General features: G+C 54.0%; 1 protein-coding gene and 1 long non-coding RNA gene across 2 annotated transcripts in view; one reads left to right on the top strand and one right to left on the bottom strand.

The window, feature by feature from the left end:
- Positions 1–22,833, top strand: part of FIGNL2 (fidgetin like 2) — a 29,259-nt gene that overhangs the window by 1,498 nt on the left and 4,928 nt on the right. The gene's annotated exons all lie outside the window — the stretch shown is intronic.
- Positions 7,496–19,281, bottom strand: LOC309869794. Its single transcript, XR_014314348.1, has 3 exons — positions 19,160–19,281; positions 12,973–13,070; positions 7,496–10,785 (listed from the first exon to the last, which is right to left on the bottom strand). It is a non-coding gene; the product is annotated as an uncharacterized lncRNA (long non-coding RNA).

The raw sequence follows: 22,833 nt of genomic DNA, 5'->3' as shown, positions 1-22,833 counted from the left end.
CGGGGAGCCGGGCTCAGGTTCCAGGCCCACTCTGGGCGTCTGCCGTGGGGGGGGGGGGGTGTACTTCTCCGTTCTCGGGGTCCAGAGCCTTCCCCGTGCAGTCTTTGGAGTGGGCCGGATGGTGCCACCGTCCAAAGACCCCTGACCTGCCCTGGGAGCCCCAGCCTGAACCTCCTGTGCACCCTCCTGGAAACGGCCGCGCTGAGGTTCCTTAGAGCCCCCCCATCCCCGGACCTCCTGGCCGGGAGCAGCTGCCGTTCTCCGCCGAGCCTTGGCTTCGGAGCACCCACTCCCTGGGCAGCTAGCGGCTGCAGCGCGACCGGGACCCAGCAGCGGTGCGCGGACCCCGCGGCAGCCGAGCGGCGGACAGGGGGCGGGGCACGACTTCCTGGGGTGGGCGAGAAAGGGGCGGGGCTTGCCGGCAGGCGGCGCTGGACGCGGTGACAGGCCTCGTAAATCCCCCCTTTCCCATATTTAACACCATTTCATTTATTTCCACTCGAATCTGTTGGTGTCCGCAGCAGCAACTCCAGCGAGGAGGGACCCTCGCCCTGGCTGTAATGCCTTCTGGGGGGAAGTCCTCTTGGGCCAAAGGGAATTTAGCTGTGTAGGGAGGTGGACTTGTTTCATGTGAGTCCCAGATAACCCGAATTCCTCAGGGGGACCTCCGTCTCCCCAGGAGAAGAAGTGGGGGCTGAGAGGCACAGGGCCTCTGAGGCCCTGCGGAATTCTCTGGTCGTGGTCTAAGAGTGGTCTGGGCTGAGGATCACGGGGATGGACAATTCCAGTACACAGACTGGTGGTGGGTTAGGGAGAGGGACCGGACCAGACCGGAATGTGTTGTTCCAAGAGCCCTCTCCTGCCTTCCTCCTGGTCATCCATGGCCACAGCTCTTTTAGGGAGCAAGGCTCCCTTCCCCTCGCTGCCTGGGCTGTAGCTTTGTTGCTGAGATCTCCGACTCCACGCAATTTCACGCCTCTCTGCCTTTGCTCTTGCTGTCCCCTCAGCCAAATGCCTTCCCCATTGTCCCTGTCTTTCCACCACCTCATTCTTCAAGGCCCAGCTCGGATGCCATACTTCCTCCTTGTGGCCTCCCCAGAGCCCCGGCTCCTGCACTTGCTGCTCCCGCCATGTTCTCCTAATCCTGCACCTGTGCCTCCTTCGGCCTTTGTGGCTGAGTCCACGCTAGGCTTTTCCTCCGGGAGGACAGGGATGGAGGCTATCCTTCCCTGCCCACCCTGGGCCCGGGACAGAGCATGGCACCTTCTGGGTGCCCCAGGAATATTTGTTGGCTGAATGTGAGGGGGTCGGTCAGGACTGCCAGCAAAGCATGGAATTCGGCCTCTTTCAGGCAGGTAGCTGCTGCACTCCTGGGTGGGTGGAGACCCCTGGGTGGGTCTCCTCCTCCTCCACATTACTGACCCTCCCCCACCCCCACCCCCCAAGTTGGGAAGGACTTTGCCCCTTCCTTTCCCCACAGACCAGCATTCTTTCCCGGCCATTATCATCCTGTTAAACAGAGAGGCCAGTCAGGATCCATATGGATCACATTAACAATTGCTTATTATCTGGGCCTGGACTGCCCCCCTCTCCACCCCCAGCTCCTACTGCTGTGGTTGTTGGACCCTTAGGAGCCCAGCCTCCCCGCCTCTCCCTCCCTCTTCCACTGGTTGTCCTGGGAGGGCAGGGGACAGGCTGGTCTCTCGCACCCTTCCTGTGCCTTTTAGTAGAACTTAGCTTCTTCTTGGCTTGGCTGGCAGTTAACCACTCCTTTCCCCAATTTAATGAAAACCAGGTTCCCCGCAGACGTGTGGCTAAGGGAGGTTCGAGAGCTGCAGCAGGGAGAGGTGGACCTAAGATCTGGGCGCACCTGTGGTCCACAGCACTGACGCCCCCACCTTCCAGTGGACCGACGCTGTGTGCAGGGGCGAGCCACACTAGGCTGACCACTGGGTGTTCTGGGGTCTTTGGCCATCTGAGCCTTGGGCTGGCCCTGCTCCCAGGAGAGACCTTGCAAGGCACAAATTGCAAAGAATCGAGAAAGCTGAGAGTTTCCTGAAGCAGCAGCTGGGGAGGCCTTGAAGGATGGGGAGTGGGTTTCTGTTTAAACATATATAGCCCAAAAGCATTAGGGATGGAAGGGGGCTTCCAGATTGCCCATAACTTCTGATTTACAGGCTCCGCAGAGGGGCTGATGAAAGCCTTTCCTTGAACGATGCCTTCCATCAATTGACCCCAGCCTTTGCACTCTGCCTTTGAGGGTTCTTGGGCCCCCTGAAGCCCACTGGGACCCTGCATCCAGAAGCCCTTGTCCCAGTCCAGGTCCCTTCTCATGCGCAAAGGGCTGAGGCGGGGGCTGGGAGCCCTGGACTCCGGACTCCACCCTCAATGCCATCTCCGTGGCCTTATTCCTGGAAGGGGGATAGCCCAGCCTGAGCCAGGGGACCAGGGGTGGCCATTGAGGTGCTGGGCCAGTCTTCAACTGGGAGGGGTTCACACTGCCTGGGTTGGGGTGAGGGCTGGTCTTCTCATTTCTGAGTGCGTTGCTTGGGGAGAAGATGTTCAGGGATTTTGTTTTGTTTTAGAGGCTACTTGTCCCCAGGAACAAGGTTGAGTGGCAAGGAAGTCTAGCTCTTTTCTGAGCATTTTCATAAGTATCTTGAATCCTGGAGAATACTTAAGTAGCACGTATTAAACATTGTATATCTCACTGGGGAGGTGGGACTAAAAATGGTGCCCAAGTATGTGTGATCGTGGTCATTAAATGAAGCAATAGCTCGGGGCTGGGAGCCCCAAGTTCCAGGCTGGAATGACTGACTCTGTGCTGTGAGGACTGGTCAGAAATGCGGGTGACAAGGCTCCAGGTTGTGATCGCTGTTGAAACTGGCATTTCACCACTTGTCCCACCAAAGAGAGGGGAATGCATGGGAGCTACCCAGGGGCCTTGCTCTCTTTTCCTTTCCTACTGAGGCGTGGGCAGTGTCAGACTTTGCAGTCCGTCTTGGGCCCTGAAGGTGGGGTGGAGGGTTCTCAGGGAATGGGAGAACTGGGCTGTAGGCATGGGCCAGCCTCCATAGCTCCATAGGGCTGTGATCTGAAACCCATTTTATTTTATTAGTTTTTAATTAAAACATTTTTTGAAGATTTTTTTAATTGGAGAGAGAGAGAGAGAGATAGCAGGAGTGGGGGGAGGGACAGAGGTCAGAGGGAGCAGCAGAACCCCCGCAGAGTGGGGATCCCGATGTGGGGTTCCATCCCAGGACCCCAAGATCATGATCTGAGCTGAAATCAGATGTTTAACCCACTGAGCCACACAGGTACCCCAGTTTTTAATTAAAAAAAATTTTTTTAAGTCAGCTCTATGCCCAACGTGGGTCTGAAACTCACGACCCGAGGATTGAGAGAGTCACATGCTCTACTGACTGAGCCGACCCCTTTTAATAATGACCAGCCCTGGCCCCACCCTAGGGGCCAAGCCCTGGGCTACAATGAACACACACTAATTAGGTATAATTGCCTTGGACAAGTCACTCTGTTTGGGTCTCAGTTTCTCATCTGTAAGATGGGGATAAGAACTAGAGAGTTTGTAGGAGACAGAGGCCCTGGTCTGAAATAGCGTGTCTCTTTGTCTCTGAAGTACATGCCTGCCTCTGGTGACCCTCTCAGTAACTCAGAACCCGGGGACTCTGGAGAACCACCTCCCATGTGGTAGCAAGAAGAAGAAAAGGGCAAATGTGTGAGAAAGTTCTGGGCCATTTCTGAAGCTCCTTCCAAAGCAGAGTCAGGGCAGAGAGCAGGGCTCAGGAGGTAGGCAAGAGGAGAGCCAGTCTGGTGACCTCAGGAATCTGGGAGGTGGAAGCCTGAACAACCCTTAGATTCCCTTGTGGCCAGGGAGGCCCAGAGCACGCAGCACCTCGCACGGAGCGTGGCGTGTGCACGGCACCCTTGGCAAGGCCCTGCGCCGGGCCCTGGGGGTGCCCTCCGGGTAGCTGTCCATCCAGCAGCCACGATTTTCTGACTGGGGCTGACCTTCCATGAGCTAATGAGACCGCTGGGCACCAGAGATGAGGCAGAAGGGGACACGGGATGCTCTCAGAACTGCTTTCCTTGTACTCTGTGTAGATGGGGGCCTGTAACAGCGGAGTGACCTGCTCAGGGCTGGAGACGCGGGACTCGGGGACAGCAGGGCCCTGGCATCACTGGTGGGGTCTCAAGGGGACTGTGTTCTCCTAGGGGAGGCTGTTCAGAGATGACCAGAGACCCCGGTTCAGTGGGAATTAGGAGGAAGCTGGGCAAGTCACCCCCCTGCTGCTGACTGGCCTGTTGGGCTCTTGGATGCTCAAGAGTCTGCAGTGACTGGTTCTTCTTTCTAGGTCAGTGGGGAAAGAAAACTGGGGGGATTCAGGTTACGCTAAAGAAAGACACTGGGGGAGAGGGGGGAGAAAGGTGGCTGATCAATACTGTATCCCCCACCCCCACTCCCTGCCGCATACATCATGTGGTTCCACCCCTCCCCAGTCTGCCTGTTTCTTTTGGGGCAAAGGGGCTCCCTGGAAACACTGACCGTGGAAGGAAGTCACCCCTTCCACCCAGCTCAGCAAGCAGCATTCCTTAGCGGCCTGACCCTCATTCTTCCTTTCTCATATGGACGTGTCCCATGTGTGGTGGCCATTTCTAGGTCACATCTTCCATCCTGGAGCCCTCTTCAGGCTGGAGTTTTATCTATCTATCTATCTATCTATCTAAAGATTTTATTTATTTCTTTGAGAGAGAGAGAGAATGTGCACGTGTGAGCATGAATTGCGGGGAGGGGGGAGAGAGGGAGAGGTAGGCTCCCCGCTGAGCAGGGAGCCTGATGCGGGACTTGATCCGGGGACCCTGAGATCATGACCCGAGCTGAAGGCAGACACTTAATGGCCCAAGCCACCCAGGAGCCCCCAGGCTGGAGTTTTAGGGTGTGGGCCCCTTGTTGGAAAAGATGGAGGCACCTCAGTGGGGTGGGGAAGGCAGCTGGAGGATGGGGGTGGGGTGACCAGGAGTTCCATTGGATTTGCAGTGCCAATTAGACACGCACATGGGGATGATCCAGAAAACCTGCAGAGAGGAGGGAGGAGCCCCTCAGCCTGCCTGGACTGCCCCTCTCAGGAGATACAGCGTCTCATGCTGATCGTCTCTACTGATGGGGAGCTCATCACTTCCAGAGACAACCCACACGTTCAGACAGCTGCTGACATGTAGCCAAACATTCTTCATGGAGGGGTCACCTCTTTTGAGGAGGATGGTGAGGCAGAGCTGCACAGCATGCCCCCTGACATTCAGATATTTGGAGATAGGCGTTCTCAAGAGTCTTTCCTGCGTGAACGCTCCCCCTGCCCCTCCCCGGCTGCCCTGCTCCTCCTCTCTGATCACTCAGCGGGCATGGCTGCTGGGGGACCGTGGGCAGGGGAGTCAGGCCTGCAAGGATGCCTTTGGTCCTGTGAGAATCACTTTGGAATGTGCTAACTCTGGGGTCTGTGGCTGAGTTGGGGGGCATTGAAGGAAGAGGGCTAAAGGGAACGGGAGGTTGATGAGGATGGTAGGTATCAACAAACACCTCCATTTTCTTAGTTGTTAAATGGGAACAATAACATTTGCTTCTGACCTGAGGGGCCCAAGAGCAGCTGGAACCAGAAAGCCCTGGTGGGTGTCATCGTGCACTAGCTCTGTGACTGGTGTCCTCTTCTAGAACATGGGAATAACAGATGTACCCGCTTCTTAGGGTTGTTGTGGGGCTTCACTGAACTAATGTGTGGAAACCCCTGAGAAAGGTGCTTGGCGCTTGTGCTGGGATCCCATCCAGGAGCAGAGAGACAGAAGGAATTGTCTTGGTAGTTTGGTGTTTGCCTAGCTCCCTCTGCCCAGTCTCTCTTTCTCTCTCTGTTCCTGTGGCCCTACAGGTGTGGGGGGCCACCCCCTTGAGGACGGCCCTGCCCACTCACGCCCAGGTAGACCGGCCAGGCTGCATAGTTGGAGTTACTCAGCTCAGCACCCCCAGGGCTGGGAAGAGCGTAGGTGGGGGCAGGGGCGGCCACAGGGGAAGCCTGGGTGGGCTGCCTGAGCCTGCTTCCCCCCAGCCTCTGTCTCCCACCCGCCCACCCCCATGCACAGGGAGGAGGGCATATTTGGGGCCAAGAAACATGGGATCACCCAGTCTTTAAAGCTTAAACTTTTTGAAGGTCACATGTCTCCCAAACTGACCCAAGTCAACCTTAGATCTTACACCTGGCTGCGGGGAGGGGTGGTTGGGCTGGAGAGGAGGTTCTGTCTAGTCTTTTGGGCTGAGGCCTGTGGTCCATGACCCCCGAGGGGTTGATGGTGAAGCTGTATTCCAGTGTTCTTAATTTATTTTGTAGCCTCATATATTTTTTTAAATTTCATTTTCGCCTCCAGCTTTATTGAAGTATGATTGACAAGTAAGTAGTTCCATATATTTTTATCTTAGGCACTGAAAGAGTAGTTTTGAACAGACCACAGGTTTACTAGACTATAAAAGGGGCCTACAACTGGGGCACCTGGCTGGCTCAGCCAGTAGAGCTTGCAACACTTGATCTTGGGGTCATGATTTGAAGCCCCATGTTGGGCATAGAACTTACTTAATAAAAATCCTTTTTAAAGGGGCCTGTGATTGAATACTGGTCAAGAGCCCTGACCTCATCCTCCATCCCACACCCACACAGGGCCCAATTCCCAGGGGGGAGGAGCCCCAGATACAGCCCCATAGGGATACAGGTTCTGGGAGGGTCTCATCCAGCCCAGGCGCCACGGCCTCCTCCACAGAGCACAGGCTTGATGCGTCAGAGTGTCCACACATCGAGGCCCCCCAAGCCTTGTGCATGCATCGCTGACACTGTCTCCATACTGTGGGATAAGCCGGGTGCCTCAGAGAGGGCTTGACTCTGGCTAGGGGAAAGTACAGGGTTCAATTGCAAATTGTTGTGCTTAAGCAAATAATCTTTATTTTTTAAATTTTACTTCATTTTTAAAAATATTTTTTTTTTATTTATTTGACAGAGAGAGAGACTGCCAGAGAGAGAGAGAGAGAGAGAGAACACAAGCAAGGGGAGTGGCAGAGGGAGAAGCAGGCTTCCCCTGAGCAGGGAGCGGATGCAGAGCTGGATCCTAGGACCCTGGGACCACAACCCAATCCAAAGACAGACGCTTAACAATTGAGCCACCCAGGTGCCCCAAAGCAAATAAACTTTAAAAGGAAGAATTATTTAGGGGCACCTGGATGGCTTAATTGGTTAAGCATCTGCCTTTGGCTCAGGTCACCAACTCTGGGTCTTGGGGTTGAGCCCCACTTTGGTTCCCTGCTCAGTGGGGAGCCTGCTTCTCCCTCTCCTTCTGCCCTTCCCCCCTGCTCATGCTATCTCTCCCAAATAGATAAAGTCTTTTATTTAGTTTTAATTTATTTTTTAAAAATATTTTATTTATTTATTTGAGAGAAAGAGAGAGCGTGAACAAGCCCGATGAGGGCTCAATCCTGGGACTCCAGGATCATGACCTGAGCCAAAGGCAGATGCTTAACTGACCGAGCCACCCTGGAGCCCCTAGATAAAATCTTTTAAAAAAAAGAAAAGAAATAGAATTATCTGAAACAGGTACTTAACTATAGAAACTTCAAAGGCCCTACTCTTCCCACTGCCATTGTACCAGAGAAGGTTTTCTGGGTAGAGGCCTTTGGGAGGGAGAGGACAGGGTAGGCAGGGAGCAGATAGGCTGCTGGAACCGTCCTGCAAAGACCCAGGGGCAGGGGTTTCTGAGCAGGGAGGGAGGGAGTGAGAAGCCCGGTTTAATGGGTGGTATCAACTCTAAATAAGGTCTTTGAGTGACAGGATGGAGGTGCAGAGGACTTGCTAGAGGAACCCAGCAAGGAGCCAGCAACAGCAGCAGAGTGATTTAAGAGTGTGGGAGCACCCCAGCTGCAGAACTGGGGGAGAGGGTGTTCTGGAGCCAGAAGGAAGAAAGGCCTGAAAGTGTGAAGGTGTATTGCCCAGAGAATGGACTGGTAAGGTCGGACGGGCGAGAGGGGGCTGGAAGGGCAGGGCCTGGGGCTGAGAGGAAGGACAAACGGGTCCACGTCTGGTGCTAGGCTGGGGGTTTGGCGTGCACTCTGAAGTCAGTAGAGGGTTGAGTCTGTTTCAGATGGAAGGAACCCCCTTGGGCAGCCATGCAGAAGGAAGTTTAGAAGGAGAGGGCAGGGAGTCCAAACGTGGGGGCCAGCCGTGGTGGAGTCCAAACGTGGGGGCCAGCCAGCTGTGTGTGTGTCATTTCAAACAGGGTCCGGGGGACTCCGTTGCCAGATAGATGGGAGGCGACTGGGAGGGGCAGAGCGGTATGGGAACCCCAGGGTTTCCAGCTGGATGAATGGATTCTGGAGGGAGAAGGCAGAGATGTTTTCTCTTGGTGTGTCAAGTCTGAGGTCTTGGTGGGTATCTATGAGGCCCTAAGGAATCTCACCCAGATTCTTCAATCTCCCCCTAAGAGACTTAGGGGTCATGAAAAGTGTGGCTCAGGTTGAAGTTGCGTCTGGTGTAGGGGGCTCTCAGGAGGGACCTGAAGAGCCAGGTGACGTTGCCTGGGGCAGTTTCTAAGTGGTGGCTGTGGGGTAGGGGTAGGGAGTAGGGGGCAGGGCCCTAGGGGTCCTCCCTCTATGGGCCAAAGCTGCCCCAGGACACAGGTCAGAGGGGCCCAAGGTCAGGCTTGGATGGCGTGGGAAGCTGTGGTGGTTTCAGTGATGGTGAGCTCAGTTCTCCAGAGCTGCTGCAGACCCCCTGGAAGGTCAGGCAGGGCCAGGATGACGGGGTGCTCTCCACTCTGGGCACAGCTGGCAGCTCGGGACTTGCACTGCTGTCCTTGGACTCCCTTAAGCTCACTGGGTTGTTTTGGGTCCCAGAGAGCATCTCTCCCCCACCCCACTCTTCCCAGCCTGAAGCGTCTAGCCAGCCCTCTTAAGAGCCAAGTCAGAGCATGCCCTAGAGTCCTGCCCCAGCCCCTTGCCCCCTTCTAGCAAGTCTTAAAAGTCCCACCCTCAGGCCAGCCCAGTGAGGGAGATGCTGGGTGGGCTCCCCCAAACCCCCCATGCCACTTTCACACCAGAGGGACAAAGATGGACCCTTGTTCCACATCACAGAGAGGGACTCCCTCCTGCACCATGGGAGCCACAGGGGGAGGCGGGACTGTGACCTCCAGACGGCAAACCCCCTGGGCTTGCTAGGGTGGGTGCAGAGTCCCTGCCCCAGGTCAATCTCTCAGGCTGGCTTTCAGACACCTGCCCCACTCAAGGTGCTCGTGGGTCCAGGCTGCATCCCTGGGTCCCTGGGAGCAGCCATGAAGGTGAGGGAGGGCGAGGAAGAGAAGGAGTGTGTCCTGGTGTGGAGCCCACTGGTGGGGCTGAAGAACGTCATGGAGACCTAGCCCTGGCCGGGTGTGCAGTGACCTCTGGGAGACAGCCTGACCTTCAGAAGCCTCTGGAAAGTGGGGGATAGGGCGACCCCTCCCTCCCTTTCTCCAGTCCACTGTGCCCAGGAGTTGAAGTCCATACCTAATGACTCCAAGGTGGCTCGAGTTGTGAGAAGAGGGCAAGGCAGAGTGGGCTGCCCTGCCCTCACCTTGATCCCCTGCCCTAAAGCCTCGCCCCGAAATGTGTGGAACACGTGTACCTCCCCAGCACAGCTCATCTCAGTCACGCAGGAGGCGGGAGCCAGTCAACCTTGCTCACCTTCCCAAGGGGTGAGTGGCTGATGGCCTGGCAACCTCCAGAGGCGCGTGGTTTAAAAGAGGACCTCTGTGAACCAGAATGGTCTTCGGGTGCTGAAATTCCAGGCAGCCTTAACGAAGTGAAGTGAACACAGTTTAGGGAGGTGAAGACAAATTGTGTTTCTTTCTGGGGAAGAGGCAAAGGGTAGCCATAGGCTAGTTCTCTCTACTTGATGTCCCCAGGGAGATGGGTTACCCCCTCCCCACCCCCATGCTGTGTTCCCAGCCTAGGAGAGGGGAGGGAGGAGGTGGTGGTAGGAAGGGCTCCCAGCCTGCCCCAGGGGCTACAGACAGCATCAAGAAGTAGGGCCAAGAGGAAACATGGAGGGGCTGCTGGAAAGAAGGGGGTGGGGAGGAGAGCCTCAGAGCTGGAAAAGTGATTAGCAGCTCTGAGGAAACCGGAGCCAGCCCTGGCAGCCCCGAGGGCAGCACAGGAGAAGAAGCTGTTACTCACAGAGGGCAGACCAAGATGGCCGTCTGACCAGCCACCTCCCCCAAAGGCCGCCAGATCACAGCAGGGGCAGGCAGGTCCGAAGGCGATGGATGCCGAAGGGATGGATGCCCCCCTCGAGGAGATTGGGTCTGAAGCTCCAGGCTCCCCAGGACCTTCTGCAAGAGTGGGGGCAGCCCAGCAGCACCCCCCCCCAACCTCCTGGGGTAGTAGATGCGCTGTTTGATCAGTGAGTGTGTAAATTGTGATTTTATGGATCGCTTATTCACTGCTGGAGCTGGGGCCCCCAAATTCCTCTATGCCCCAGAATGCTTAATCTACTCCTGAGCTTTCCCCTGGGAGGGGAGGGAGGTAAGCTCCCCACAGGCCCCCATCCCTCCTGCTGTGTCTCCTCCCAAGGCCCCAGGCTTTGTCATTGCGGGCTGAGCGGTTCAAATGTGCTAATACACTCCCTGGGGGCCCCTGGCCAGTGGGACTTACCCTTCGGTGCTGTGATTGGTCAGAGAGACCATGCGAGGGGGGGGTCATGGCAGCAGCTGGGAGAGAGAGAGAGAGAGAGTGTGTGTGTGTGTGTGTACGTACGTGTACACGCGCGCGCTCGCAGGCCTGTTTGAGGGGAGAGGGCTGGTGGGGGGGGGTGTCCATCCTGCTCAGACCACTGGGCAGAGACAAAGGATCTTCATCTAGCCTGGGCAGAGGATTAAGTCCAGAACAAGCTACCTGTCAGGCTAGTTGGGGAGCCCACCTGTCCATCTTTACATCCTCTTATTACTTCTTGACATGGTGGGGACTTACTCCGCGTGTTCTGAATGGCTGGATGGATGAGTGACCACATGAATGACTGCATTTTTAACTGGGGCCACGCCTGCTGGAATAATCCAGCACCTACAGACTCCTGAACCTCCCCCTAAAATTCCTGAGTATCCTCCCCCTTCCCTGAAATTTGCTCTAGGCCTGGCCTGGCAGACACAGGCTGGACATGAGGGACTGGCCAGGCCTCGGGGGACACAGCTGTGACCCCCAGATTCTGTTGCCATTTGAGAGTGCTTTCACTGTGGTCACGTTTCCTGCAGCCGGCCCCCATCTGTCCTTGGGATTTGGTGAGGATGAGGATGGTGGGGGTGGGGGAGGGGTGTTGAGCAGCTGAGGGGGGGGTGGGGGGGTGGGAAGGAAGTGCAGCCCCGCAGGGCCAGATGACAGACTGTCCTGTCCTACCATCCTCTTCTTTTCAGCCTGCCCCTCCTCTCCTGCCTTGAGGTTGAGGGCTGTGGGCCAGGCTGGGCTGATGGGGGGGGGGGGGGTGGTCCAGCTAGTCTACAGAAGCTGGAGCCCTGCCTGGCGAGAAAACTTCCTAGGAGCCCTAAGGAAAGGACTCTTGAGTCCCAGCGAAGTTTACCTGGAGACCCTTCTAGCTGCAGTGGGAGGCTCCCTGGCAGAATGGAGCCCTGGCTGGGGTTAGAGCAGCTCTGTCCAATAGAACTTTCTGTGATGTTGGGAATGTTCCGTGTCTGCGCTGTTCCAAACCGCAGCCACCACCACATGGGTCTGCGGGGCACTTAGAGGGTGGCAGGTGCCCTGGAGAAACCGAACTTTTAGTCTAACTTTCATAATACGTTTTTATTTTTAGTAATTGGGAAATTATAATAAATGATTTACATTTTAAAATCATTTGTACATTTTAATGAACTTGAATTTGAATAGCCACCTGTGGCTAGCGGCTATGATGTGGACAGCCCTGGACTCCAGGCTCTGTTCAGGCCCTGAAGCCAAGCTCTTGGGTGCAGATCCCTTTGTGGCTGAGTGAGCCTTGGGGAGGGCTCCTTCGGGCATGAGAGGCTCTCTCTCCCCAACCTGCCAGGCTTCCACAGTCCCAGGGTGGATATCGTGCAGTTAGGGAATCGTCTTCTCCTGGGCATGGCTGCACTGCCCTTAAGAGGTCCTGGGACACAAGGGGGCCAAACCAACAGACCGCCCAACAGATCAGCAGCCCAGGATGGGAAAGGAGTGGCTGTATAGAGCTCTATAATTTGAGGCATCTTCAGAACTTCCTTGGGGGTGTCAGTCCTAGAAGGCTTCCTGGAAGAGGAAGCTGTGGGGCAATCTTGAGCTGGCCCTGAGCAATGAGCCAGGAATGGATGGAAAGGCTGTGCCTGGAAGCCCCATGTTTGGTGCCCAGGCACCTTGGCCAAAGCTGGGGTAGGAAGGGTGGGCAGGATGGGCTGAAGAGTCCCAGTTTCCCCTCTTACTAGCTGTTATAAACTTGAGAGAATCACTCCCCTCTCTAAGCCTCCATTTTATCTTCTGTAAAATGGGGAGAATATGCTTGTCTGGCAGGGAAGATGTGAGGGTGAAACCAAATGATAGCCCGCGGAAGTTCTCTGCAAACACGAGAAGGCTGGGAGAAAGGCATGGGTTATCTTCAAGGGTGCTGGGCCCCTGGACTGGCCTCTCCAGAAGACAACAGATGGTCACAGCTTGTCTGTGGCCCTGACCGCGGACATAGGCAGGGATTTCTGCACTCTCCCCTCCCCCCCAGTGCGTGTGCACACACACACACACACACACACAGCCCAGATGGGGGCTGCTTAGCCAGCCCTCCCCACCCCCGCAGGCTGACCTCCTCCTGTTTGGCATTTGACATATGAGGAGTCTGGGGCCAGAGCATGCCCCCCACACACCTCCCACCCCAGAGAGGGGCCAGACTGGCGGGGAGGCCTCACTACCTCCAGGAAGCAGGATCCCAAGGGTCCTAATCTCTTTGCCATGTGTCTGGTGGCCTTTGATGGGAATTCCAGTGCCCCTTTTGTCCTCTCCCAGAGGCCTAACAAGGGGAAGAAAGAGGTAGGGGGATTAAAAAAAAAAAAAAAGGCCAGGTGGGGGTCCCTGGGGGCTGGGCTGGGTGCCCTTCAAGTCCAGCCAGATCAAGGCTCGATGGTTTCTGCTGGTGTTCACAAACACAAACTGCCCCTCCAGATACCCTTCCCCATGCACTCTTGAGGGAACCCCCTGGTTCTGCCTCTTGCCACCCCTACTATCTCATGTGGGCTCACATTTAGTCACCCTTTTTAATTTGGACACAGAGGCAATTTCCAGCCTCTTGGCCCCTCTGTCGGCCCAAACATCCATCCATCTGTTCTACAGTCTATTAGAAGTTTACTGTGTGCCAGGCACTGTCCTAGGTGCTTGGGATAGGACGGGGAGCAAAACCAGAGGATGGAAGAGGAGGAAACAGGCAACTTTTAAACCTTTGTTTCCCGGACCTCATGGAATTTTCTAGAGTTGGTACTAGACAGTAAAGCAACCCGTACACAGATGATGGTGAGTGCTCAAGAGAGCTACAGGTGGAGGGGCCAGTGCGTGGTGAAGTGCCAAGTGCCGTGTGAACAGAGCCCTGAGGCTGTGAGTGTGGACTGGTGGGGCAAAGTGTGTGGCCACTGTGGGGAGGGAGCCCACCTGCTATGCTAGAGTAAGAGGCCCCTGTGGCCTGAGGGGGGGTTGGACTGGGGGGGAACACAGGCAAAAATAAGTGTTTAATAGACTGTAGAATGGCAAGAGAGCTATGGGGAAGTAGATCATTAGGACCTGGTGGGCCACTGTGAGGATGCTGGCTTTTTTTTTTTTAAATGTATTTATTTGTATTTATTTATTTAAGTCATCTCTATACCCAGCGTGAGGCTCAAACTTACCACCCCGAGACTTACCACCCCAAGATCAAGAATCTCATGCTCCACTGACTGAGCCAGCCAGGCTCCTGGGATCTTGGCTTTTTTTTTTTTTTTTTTTTTTTTTTAAGATTTTATTTATTTTATGAGAGAGAGAGAGCGAGTGAGCACATGTGTACGAGAGGGGGTATGGTCAGCAGGAGAGGAAGAGGGAGAACCTCAAGCCGACTCTGCTGATCCTTGGATCCTTGGATACTGGGATCACAGGGCTGGATCCCAGTACCCTGAGATTATGACCTGAGCCAAAATCAAGAGTTGGTTGCCTGACCGGCTGAGCCAATCCAGGTGCCCCAGGACATTGGCTTTTACTCTGAGAACAGAGAGTGGGAGACAAGGGTGGAAATGGGAGGTGGGACAGGAGGCTGCTGTAAGCATCCAGCTAAGAGACAGTTGCATTCTGGATAGATTTTGAAGTCAGGGCCAGCCTGATTTGCTGGCAAGAGGTATGAGGTTCCAAGAGTTTCTGGCCTGAGCAACAAGGAAGAATGAAGCTGCCATTTCCTGAGATGCAGAAGATGGGGGTGGGGAGTGGATCAGGATTGAGTGAGGAAGTCAGAGGTTTGATTTTGGGGCATGTCATTATACCAATTAAATATTCCGATGGAGGGGTGCCTTGGTGGCTCAGTCTTTGGGCGTCTGCCTTCTGCTCAGGTCATGATCCCAGGGTCCTGGGATCGAGCCCTGCATCAGGCTCCCTGCTCGGTGGGAAGCCTGCTTCTCCTTCCTCTCCCACTCCCCCCGCTTGTGTTCCCTCTCTTGCTGTGTCTCTCTGTCGAATAAATAAATGAAATCTTTAAAATAAGTAAGCATATATATATGTATATATATATATACGTATATACATATATATATATTCCAGCCTGGAAGTCTCCCCTGCACTCCCCACTGGCACATTCAACCTCTTCCCAACATCTCCATCCAAGCATATATATATGTACATATATACATATATACACATATATACATATACATATACATATATATACATATATACATATATATACATTGATATATATATACATATATATCAATACAATATATACATATATATTGATCAATATATATATACATATATATCAATACATATATATACATATATACATATATATGTACATACATATATACATATGTACATATATACATATATACACATATATACATATGTATACATATACATATATATACATTGATATATATATATACATATATATCAATACAATATATACATATATATATTGATCAATATATATATATACATATATATCAATACATATATATACATATATACATATATATATGCTTGGATGGAGATGTTGGGAAGAGGTTGAATGTACCAGTGGGGAGTGCAGGGGAGACTTCCAGGCTGGGAATCATGTTTAGGAGTCCTCAGTGTTACTGTCGCCAGTCAAGGGTGCAAGACTGGATGGGATTAATGTGGAGAGAAGGCTTCCCGGCTCTCCAAGTTGGGGAGGGTTGGTGGTAAAGGGAGCTGTACTAGAGCTTTACTCTCCAGTAAAGGGAGCTGAGGAGGAGGGGGCAGTGGGCTGCCCAGTAAAGAAGTTTCAGGGAGTGTGATGGGCTGAGGCTCGCGTTGCCAAGCTGAGGACTGACCACCGGTTTAATGAGGAGACCGCGCGCGCAGGCACCTGCATTTCTGGGTGTGAGAGCCTCGTGGGAGGTGGTGCAAGAGAGGGCTGATGGGGGAAAACTAGAAATAGGAGCACAGGCAACTTTTCACCTGCTTCGGTTTTGTTCTGGCAATGGGAAGCAGAGAGCTATGGGATGTAGCTGGAGGGGCATCAAGAGATTAATGTGAGCTTTTGTCCCCCCCTGGAATGGGAGAAATATCAGCATGTTTGTGTGATGAGAAGGATCACCAGCAGGAGAATGGGCCATGCAGAAAAGGGGAGAGTGGAGGGAACCCTGGCCTGGAGCATTGAAAGGGGATGGAGTCAGCAGTGAGGAGGAGGAAAGTCCTCTGTACTTGCTGCCAAGATGGACCTTGTCCAGTTCACCCAAGAGAGCAAAGGGTTCTTAGGACTGGAGTGGCCAGGGAGGTGGCATGGAAGAGGCAGGCTCCGCATGGCCCTGAAGGATGGGAGAGGGCTGGTTGGCAGAGGGAAGGCATTTCTGATGGGCGGAACTGTGCGAGCAACCCTCTGGAGGCCAGAGTGAGCAGAGCTGGGTTTTTTTTTTTTTTTTCTAGATTTCTTCAGGCCCTGTGGATGGAGAGGAAATCCGGCTTGCACTAAGGGGTCGGAGGGATCAGGGAAGTCTGTGATGTTTGCAGACAGTAAACAGAGAGGACAAGCAACTTGCCCTGAGACACGAAGGGAATCGCCCCAACAGGAACACCCGTCTGTCCTGACCATTGCCACTCCTCCAGCCCATGGCATGCACCCCAGTCCTTAACTTCTCTTTCTTTTCTTTCCTTTTCTAGTAGGCTCCACGCCCAGTGTGGGGGCAGTGCAGGGCCTCAGCCCACGACCCTGAGATCAAGACCTGAGGCCAGATCAAGAGTCAGACGCTCAACTGACTGAGCCATCCAGCTGCCCCCAGTCCTCCTCTTTTCCATGGCCCTTCCCTCACCCTTGCCAGCTACAAGGTCTTTACCACTCTCCAGTCTAGGATTGAGTCTGGGGACAGGGAGGGAGAGTTCAGATCTTAAGAGCTGTTCCCAGCTCCCCAGTTTACATCCTTGCCTGACCACAGCCTGTGGAGGCGGGAAAAGCACCTGCCAGAGGGAGGAGGCCCCTTTGCATCCTGAATCTCCTCCCTCAGCCTTAGTGCTGTGGTCTGTAAATCTACTTAGGTGGGAGCTTGTGGGCAGTGAGGAGGGCTGAGCTGGATATGCCAGTGCTCCCTGCTCAGCTTGGGTCCTCCTCACTCCGCCTCGCTGGCCTCAAGTCTCCGGGCCCTCCAGCCTCGGACGCGCATTTTAGGTGCTGCGGTGATCCCCCCGCCCAAATGCAACCTCCCCTGACTCTGAATTGCCAGAATTCCTTCTTTCCTTTTCTCTTTTCCTCCCTCCCTCCTGCTTGTACCTTCTGTCTCCTGTTCGAGGATAGAACCCCCCAAGGATGGGTCTCAGTCTGATCCAGTTCCGTGTCACTAACCGCAGTCAGGCACATCAGTGGCCTGAGAGGGTCTGCCGGCTGCTGGGCAACAAGACAGTGCCCCCGCAGAGAATGGCATCTCGCCACAGGAAATCTTGCAGCCACCTCTCTGGCCTCCGGCTCATTCCCTAAACATTTATTGAGCCCTGCCCATGCTAAGCTCTGTGCCAGGTTCCAGGGGGTCCCCCTGGCAGGGTTCTGGGGGTCCAGCCGTGTTGGGGTCTGCTCTCTGGCCTACGCTAGGACAGAGCCTGCTGTGTGGTGGATGCAAGGCTATAGCAGGGGACTAGTCCTCAGCTCCTCTCCACACCCCTTCCTCTCCTCTCCTCTCCTCTCCCAGTAACGGGTTGGCACGAGGGGGCAGGGCCCACTCTACGGGGTTGGTGGGGTGGGAGGGAGTGGACAGCCCTGTTAGAGCTCTGCCAGGCGGCCAGAGAGACCCTCAGGGCACCAGTTGTGAGCAGCAGACAAAAAGCCTGGGACAAAAGGGCTGTGGGAGCCGTGGTGAATAGATTAATGAGATTTCCATAGGCGGCCCCGACAATGGGATTCTCCACTCCGGCCCCTTTGTCCCGGGCTGAGATAAAGGAGCTTGCCCAGGAGGGCGGCCTTGCCCCTTCTCCACTCAGGTCTGCAGCCACCATGCAGTTGCCCCTCCCCTGTGCTGCCCCCAGCCCTGGGTGTGGGTAATGGCATTCAGAATCTGAGAATTTCTGTAAGAAGGAGTATTCGGGACCTCCTTAAGGAGTTGGAGGCCAGTGCTGGTCCTGCATGCTTGGGATCCCCTCCCGCTGCATCTTGTATAAAATTGATTGGAAAGGGTCCCTAGAGAGAGAAGTTGGCTGTCCACCACCTGAATCCACTAACCTTTGACTCCTGAAGAAACTGAGGCTTGGACAGGTTAGGTGTCTTGCTTGCAGTCAGTGTGACTGCAGAGGGGGACTCTGGAGCAGGGATGGAGGAAGAGTGTCTACAGGCCTGTGTGAGGGGAAAACATCCTCCCCACCTATCTTTCCCCCATCCTCACACTCCACGGCCACATGCCCCACTTCTGACAGCACATGTGGGGGTTTCCACAGGTCAACCAGCTCTGTCCTACCAATCTGGGGTCCAGCTGGGAGTCCTACCAATCGAACTCAGTATCTGCCCGCAGGTAGCATCAGATCCCACAGGGTAAGGGCTCAGTCCCACAGAACTGCCCCAGTGCACATGCTGATCAACGGTCCAGACTGTCTCGCCTGTGCTTCTGATTGATGGCTAAAACCCCATCACCCCGTCCTTGGGTTTGATTAATTTGTCAGAGGGGCTCACAGAGCTCAAGAAACCAGTTTACTTACTAGATCACCAGGTTATTCTAAAAGGGTACAACTCGGGAATGGCCAGATGGAAGAGATGCACACGGCAAGGTGTGTAGAGCTTCTGGGCCCTTCAGCATGTCCACGTGTTCGCCAACCCCAGAGTTCTCCAAACCCTGTCCTTTTGGGGTTTTATGGAGGCTTCATTACATAACTATGATTGATTAAGTCACTGGGTATTGGTGATTGAGTTCAACCTCTACCCCTCTCCCTTGGGTGTGGAGGGGTGTGGGGTATGACCGAAAATTCCAACCCTTTAGTCAAGGCTGGTTCCTCTGGCAACCAGCCTCCATCCTTAGATTATAGGGGTTTTTCCAAAAATCACCACATTATCATAAGCTCAGGTGCAGTGGAAAGGGCTTGTTGTAAATAACCCACCCACTTCACCTTTGTGGTTGCAAAGCAATTTCAGGGACTGAGGACAAGAGACCATAGGGAAAGATGCCCCCATTGCTCTTACCCTTAGGACATTTTAAGGGTTTGGGGAGCTGTGAGCCAGGAAGAGTGAACAAAGACTAAATGTGTTTCTTATAAATCACACTCTCCTAGCCTGTGTCAGGCCCAATGCACCAAGTGTCCTGGGCACTGCCGACAGGGACGGAAACAGGTGCGCCGAGTGTTTTGGGCGTTTGTGAAGACAGATCACTTCTGTCATCCATCCTGGAAGACTTCCTAAAAACAAGGGGCGGAGTGTTGTTTAAGGGATCCTTTACTCACCCTTCCATCCAGTAACTTGCCATTACTGTTCGTCACCTGTGAGCTCGAAGGCTGTGCTCTATGCATGGAGTCAAGTGGAGTTCCAGCCTCCTACGCGTGGGAGGGCCCTTGGCTTTCATGGGTCTGCAGAGAAAGAGCTTCATCAGGACCCTGACCTTGCTTCCCAAACAGTGCAGCTGCAGAGAATTGTTTTTCCTCCAGGGTCCTCCCCAGACCCAGGGAAAGTCGCAGGCTTAAGTAAAGACCAGTCTGGGGGCCTTGCCTCGCCCTCCTTAGCTGATGCGGGCACTGGAGTGTGGCCTATAAAGTGGGGAGGAGGCCCCCTCCGGGTGCAGGAGGCTGAATGGCAGGAGCTTGTGGGCCATAAGTGGCTTGGGGATGTGGGCAGGGAGACAGCATGGTCTTCCCCTGTCCTCGCCTGCCCTAGGTCTGCATGTCTGAAAGGGAGAGAAGGCAAGGCCGTGGTGGACATGGGTGTGTCAAGAGGCACCCAGCTGAGGCGGCACCGCAAGCTTGAGACGAGCGTGTATATGTTCATGCACACGCACACATGCATGCATGTGGCCTGCAGCTGCACACATCTGCACAGTGCGTGTTCCCAGCAGTGGGGGCTTGCGGCAGCTGTGTCCTCAGGTTCATGTAGGCCCACATCCTCAGCCTATGTGCAGGTCAGGCAACCTCCCCATCCTGCCCTCTCCTGCAAACTTCTGTCCTCTCCTTTTCCTTGGGTTGGTTGCTTGAGCCTGCTCCTGTGGCAGCTTGGTTGTGGCCAGACCTTTGTTCTTTCCCTTGGAAGGAGTGAGAGGAAGTCTCCAGATGCAGTCTATGTGACAAGTTCAGTAGAACTTGCTGACCTGGTCCCCGGCTCCCCAGTGAATGGTCTAAAGGACCTCTAGCAGAAACCATGGGGAGAAGGTGCAGAGAGATGGGCTCATAGCTAGTGGGGGGGACTAGGAAGGTCTAGCAGGTCTTTTCGGAAGTGGGAAAGAATTGAGCTTGCTGTGGGGAGGGAAGTGGGACATAATAGGGGGTTGGAATAGTTAATGGATGAGGCAAGGTCCCAGCCTGGACTGGACTGGGGTCAAGGGCTTGGGTGGATGGCCCCTCAGGTCTACTGGGCTGCAAAGGAGATACAGATAAGGGTGAAAACGGAAGGCCAGAAGTGAGAGAGCTGTGCCCCTGGCTAAAATGGACAGCGAATAACCTGGAATGGAAGGGCCAGTATCTGAGGGATGGAGGGGAGACCGAGTGGGCAGCATGAGCTTCCAAGGACAGGGTCCCTCGAGGGAGCGGCTGGGAGCTGCCTGAAAGGGGCTAATCCCGGAGTAGTAGAGCAGGCCTGAGGTTGGGCTGTGTGTTTGGAGAGAGCCCAGTGGCCATAGCAGGAGCTGAGTGCTAGGATCAGGGAGGATACCACGTGACAGAGACGAGGGGGAGCAGAGGGTCTGGCAGGGGCTGAGGAAGTATGTGGGTAAGTCCAGATCCAGAGCTTTCTTTGTGTCCTTCTGGGAGGGGTCATGCTTTTTTCCCCAGCGTGCTGGGGGGGGGGGGGGGAGTATGATCAAGGTCAAATCTCTCTTCTCCATATTAAGGAGCCAAAGCACAGATAATAGTAAATAGAAAAAAACAAAACAGGTTTGGGGTCCGTGCCACAACACAGTATTTGCATTTGTAGAACTTTTTTTTTTTAGATTTATTTGTGAGAGAGAGAATGAGTACCGGGTGGGGGAGAGGGAGAGCGAATCTCAAGCCGACTGCCATTGAGTGTAGAGAGCAACGTGGGGCCTAGTCTCAGGACCCTGAGATCATGACCCAAGCCGAAATCAAGAATCAGGTGCTCCGCATCTGTAGAACTCTGATGTTACCTCACAGAACCTGGCAAACTAGGACCACTTGTGGTTTCCAAAGTCCTGGGAAATTAACCCCCAGTGACTCTAGGTAATGCCTTTGTTCTTTGGAGACCCCCTCACCATGAGCTGGAGAGCTGCATACCCGCCCTCCACAGACCTCACACTCGGTCTCTTGTCTCTGCTCTGAACCTCTTGCCCCTGGTGGCCAGGATTACCTCTCAGATGGAGATAAAACCTCAAAGAACCCTACTTCCCTTTTTAGCTTTAGTGTCTATGTGGCTCATGCCCTCCTTAGGGCAGTGGGGATGAGAATACAGTTTTATGTTCAAAGAGTGTCCCCTCCCACTGGCAGCAGGTCACAGCCGTAGGAGGTGTGAGGTCAACAGAGGTGGTGCTGTCAACAAGCTGCTGCAAGTGAGGACAACTGTGGAGAACACCAGAAGCCACTTGATCTGCTGCCTCTTCTGCCACTCCCCCATACACACCCACTTCCAAGGCTCCAGTGACCCAGCATTTCTTAGCACTGCCGCGAGGCTCGCAATGTATGGTCATGCAGATTGTACACTGAACATGAGCCCTTCTAAAGGGGGACAATTTACCCCACGGATGCGATAGATTTGAAGATTTATTATGACATTTTCCCAGAAGGTGGCAGTAAAGGGTCTTGAAGGAGTAGAGAGGGTGTGGGAGCTAGCACGGCCCTGGCTTTCTGAATGGCCTGCGAGGGAACCTGCTGGCCAGCCCCCACCCAACTTGGCCCCCTCACCTTTCAAGGTCTGGTAAAGACACCACTTCCCTGCTGAGTTCTTCTCAAGCAGACGGGGCACATTTCCCTTAGCTCCAGAGCCTCTGGCACACCCTTCTATGTTACCACCTCCCAAACGATGTTGTCTGCCTGTCCCTTCCACCTGTCTAAACCATCGTATTGCCTTTCAGTCTGCCCCTTTGCCTAGCACAAAGCTTACTATTGGCTTAATAAAATTTGAAGAAAGAATATTAACCCTGTGAGTTTAACGTATCTTACCAAAAGCTTAGGTTTGAGAAATAATCATTTGCAAAAACCCTCTCTGGCATGCCATGGGCCCATTTAGTCTTTGAGATTTAATCCTCAGAGCGGGCCAGCCCATCCATGTGCCTGCAAAAGTGTTGTTCCCCAAAACCTGAATCCCTTTTACCAGCGTTTGGCACATGCCTTGGCTGGTGCTCAAGACTAGTGTAAGAAACTTCTGTGGAACATTTCTGCCATGTTTCTGGCATGGCTGTCTTAAGAGGTCATGGTTCATTACATCTCACAGGCCTGCTTTCTGAAGTCTATAGGAAAAAGTTCCAAGATTTCTACGCCAGGAACATTTTGCTTCTTTTGAGTAGGGTGGTGTTTTTTATTCTGCAAAGTGAGTTATGTGGTTACTGGGAAGCTCGCAAACAAATCTGTGACCCATTTTCTACTCACTTTTCCCCATCTTCTCCGGAATAGGATTTGTCTCTTCTAAATCGCGGTTCTGTATTGTGGTGAAACACATCCGGGGCACACAGCCAGCATGTGCAGATGGGGGTCTGGAACCCAGGTGCTCTGACTTCACCAGGCAGAGACTGAAAGGAACTAGGTGGACCGAAGTGAATGCTTCTGGGTCAGTCCCTGGAGTTTCCCAGGGACCACCAGGCACTGCCCCCACACACTGGAGTCTCTGACTTGAGGCCTAAAGGTGCCCCTGGAATCTAGGGGAGGGCTGCAGGGAATAGTTCAGGTAGGACTGTCAAACTCCAGGGCCATTCATCTTTCTGCAAACCTAGTAGTATCTCTAATGCCTAGCACAGGGTGGGTGT

Source organism: Mustela nivalis, assembly GCF_964662115.1.
Source record: "Mustela nivalis genome assembly, chromosome: 7".
In the NCBI taxonomy this organism is placed as follows: domain Eukaryota; kingdom Metazoa; phylum Chordata; class Mammalia; order Carnivora; family Mustelidae; genus Mustela; species Mustela nivalis.
This window is presented reverse-complemented; position numbering and strand designations above follow the sequence as displayed.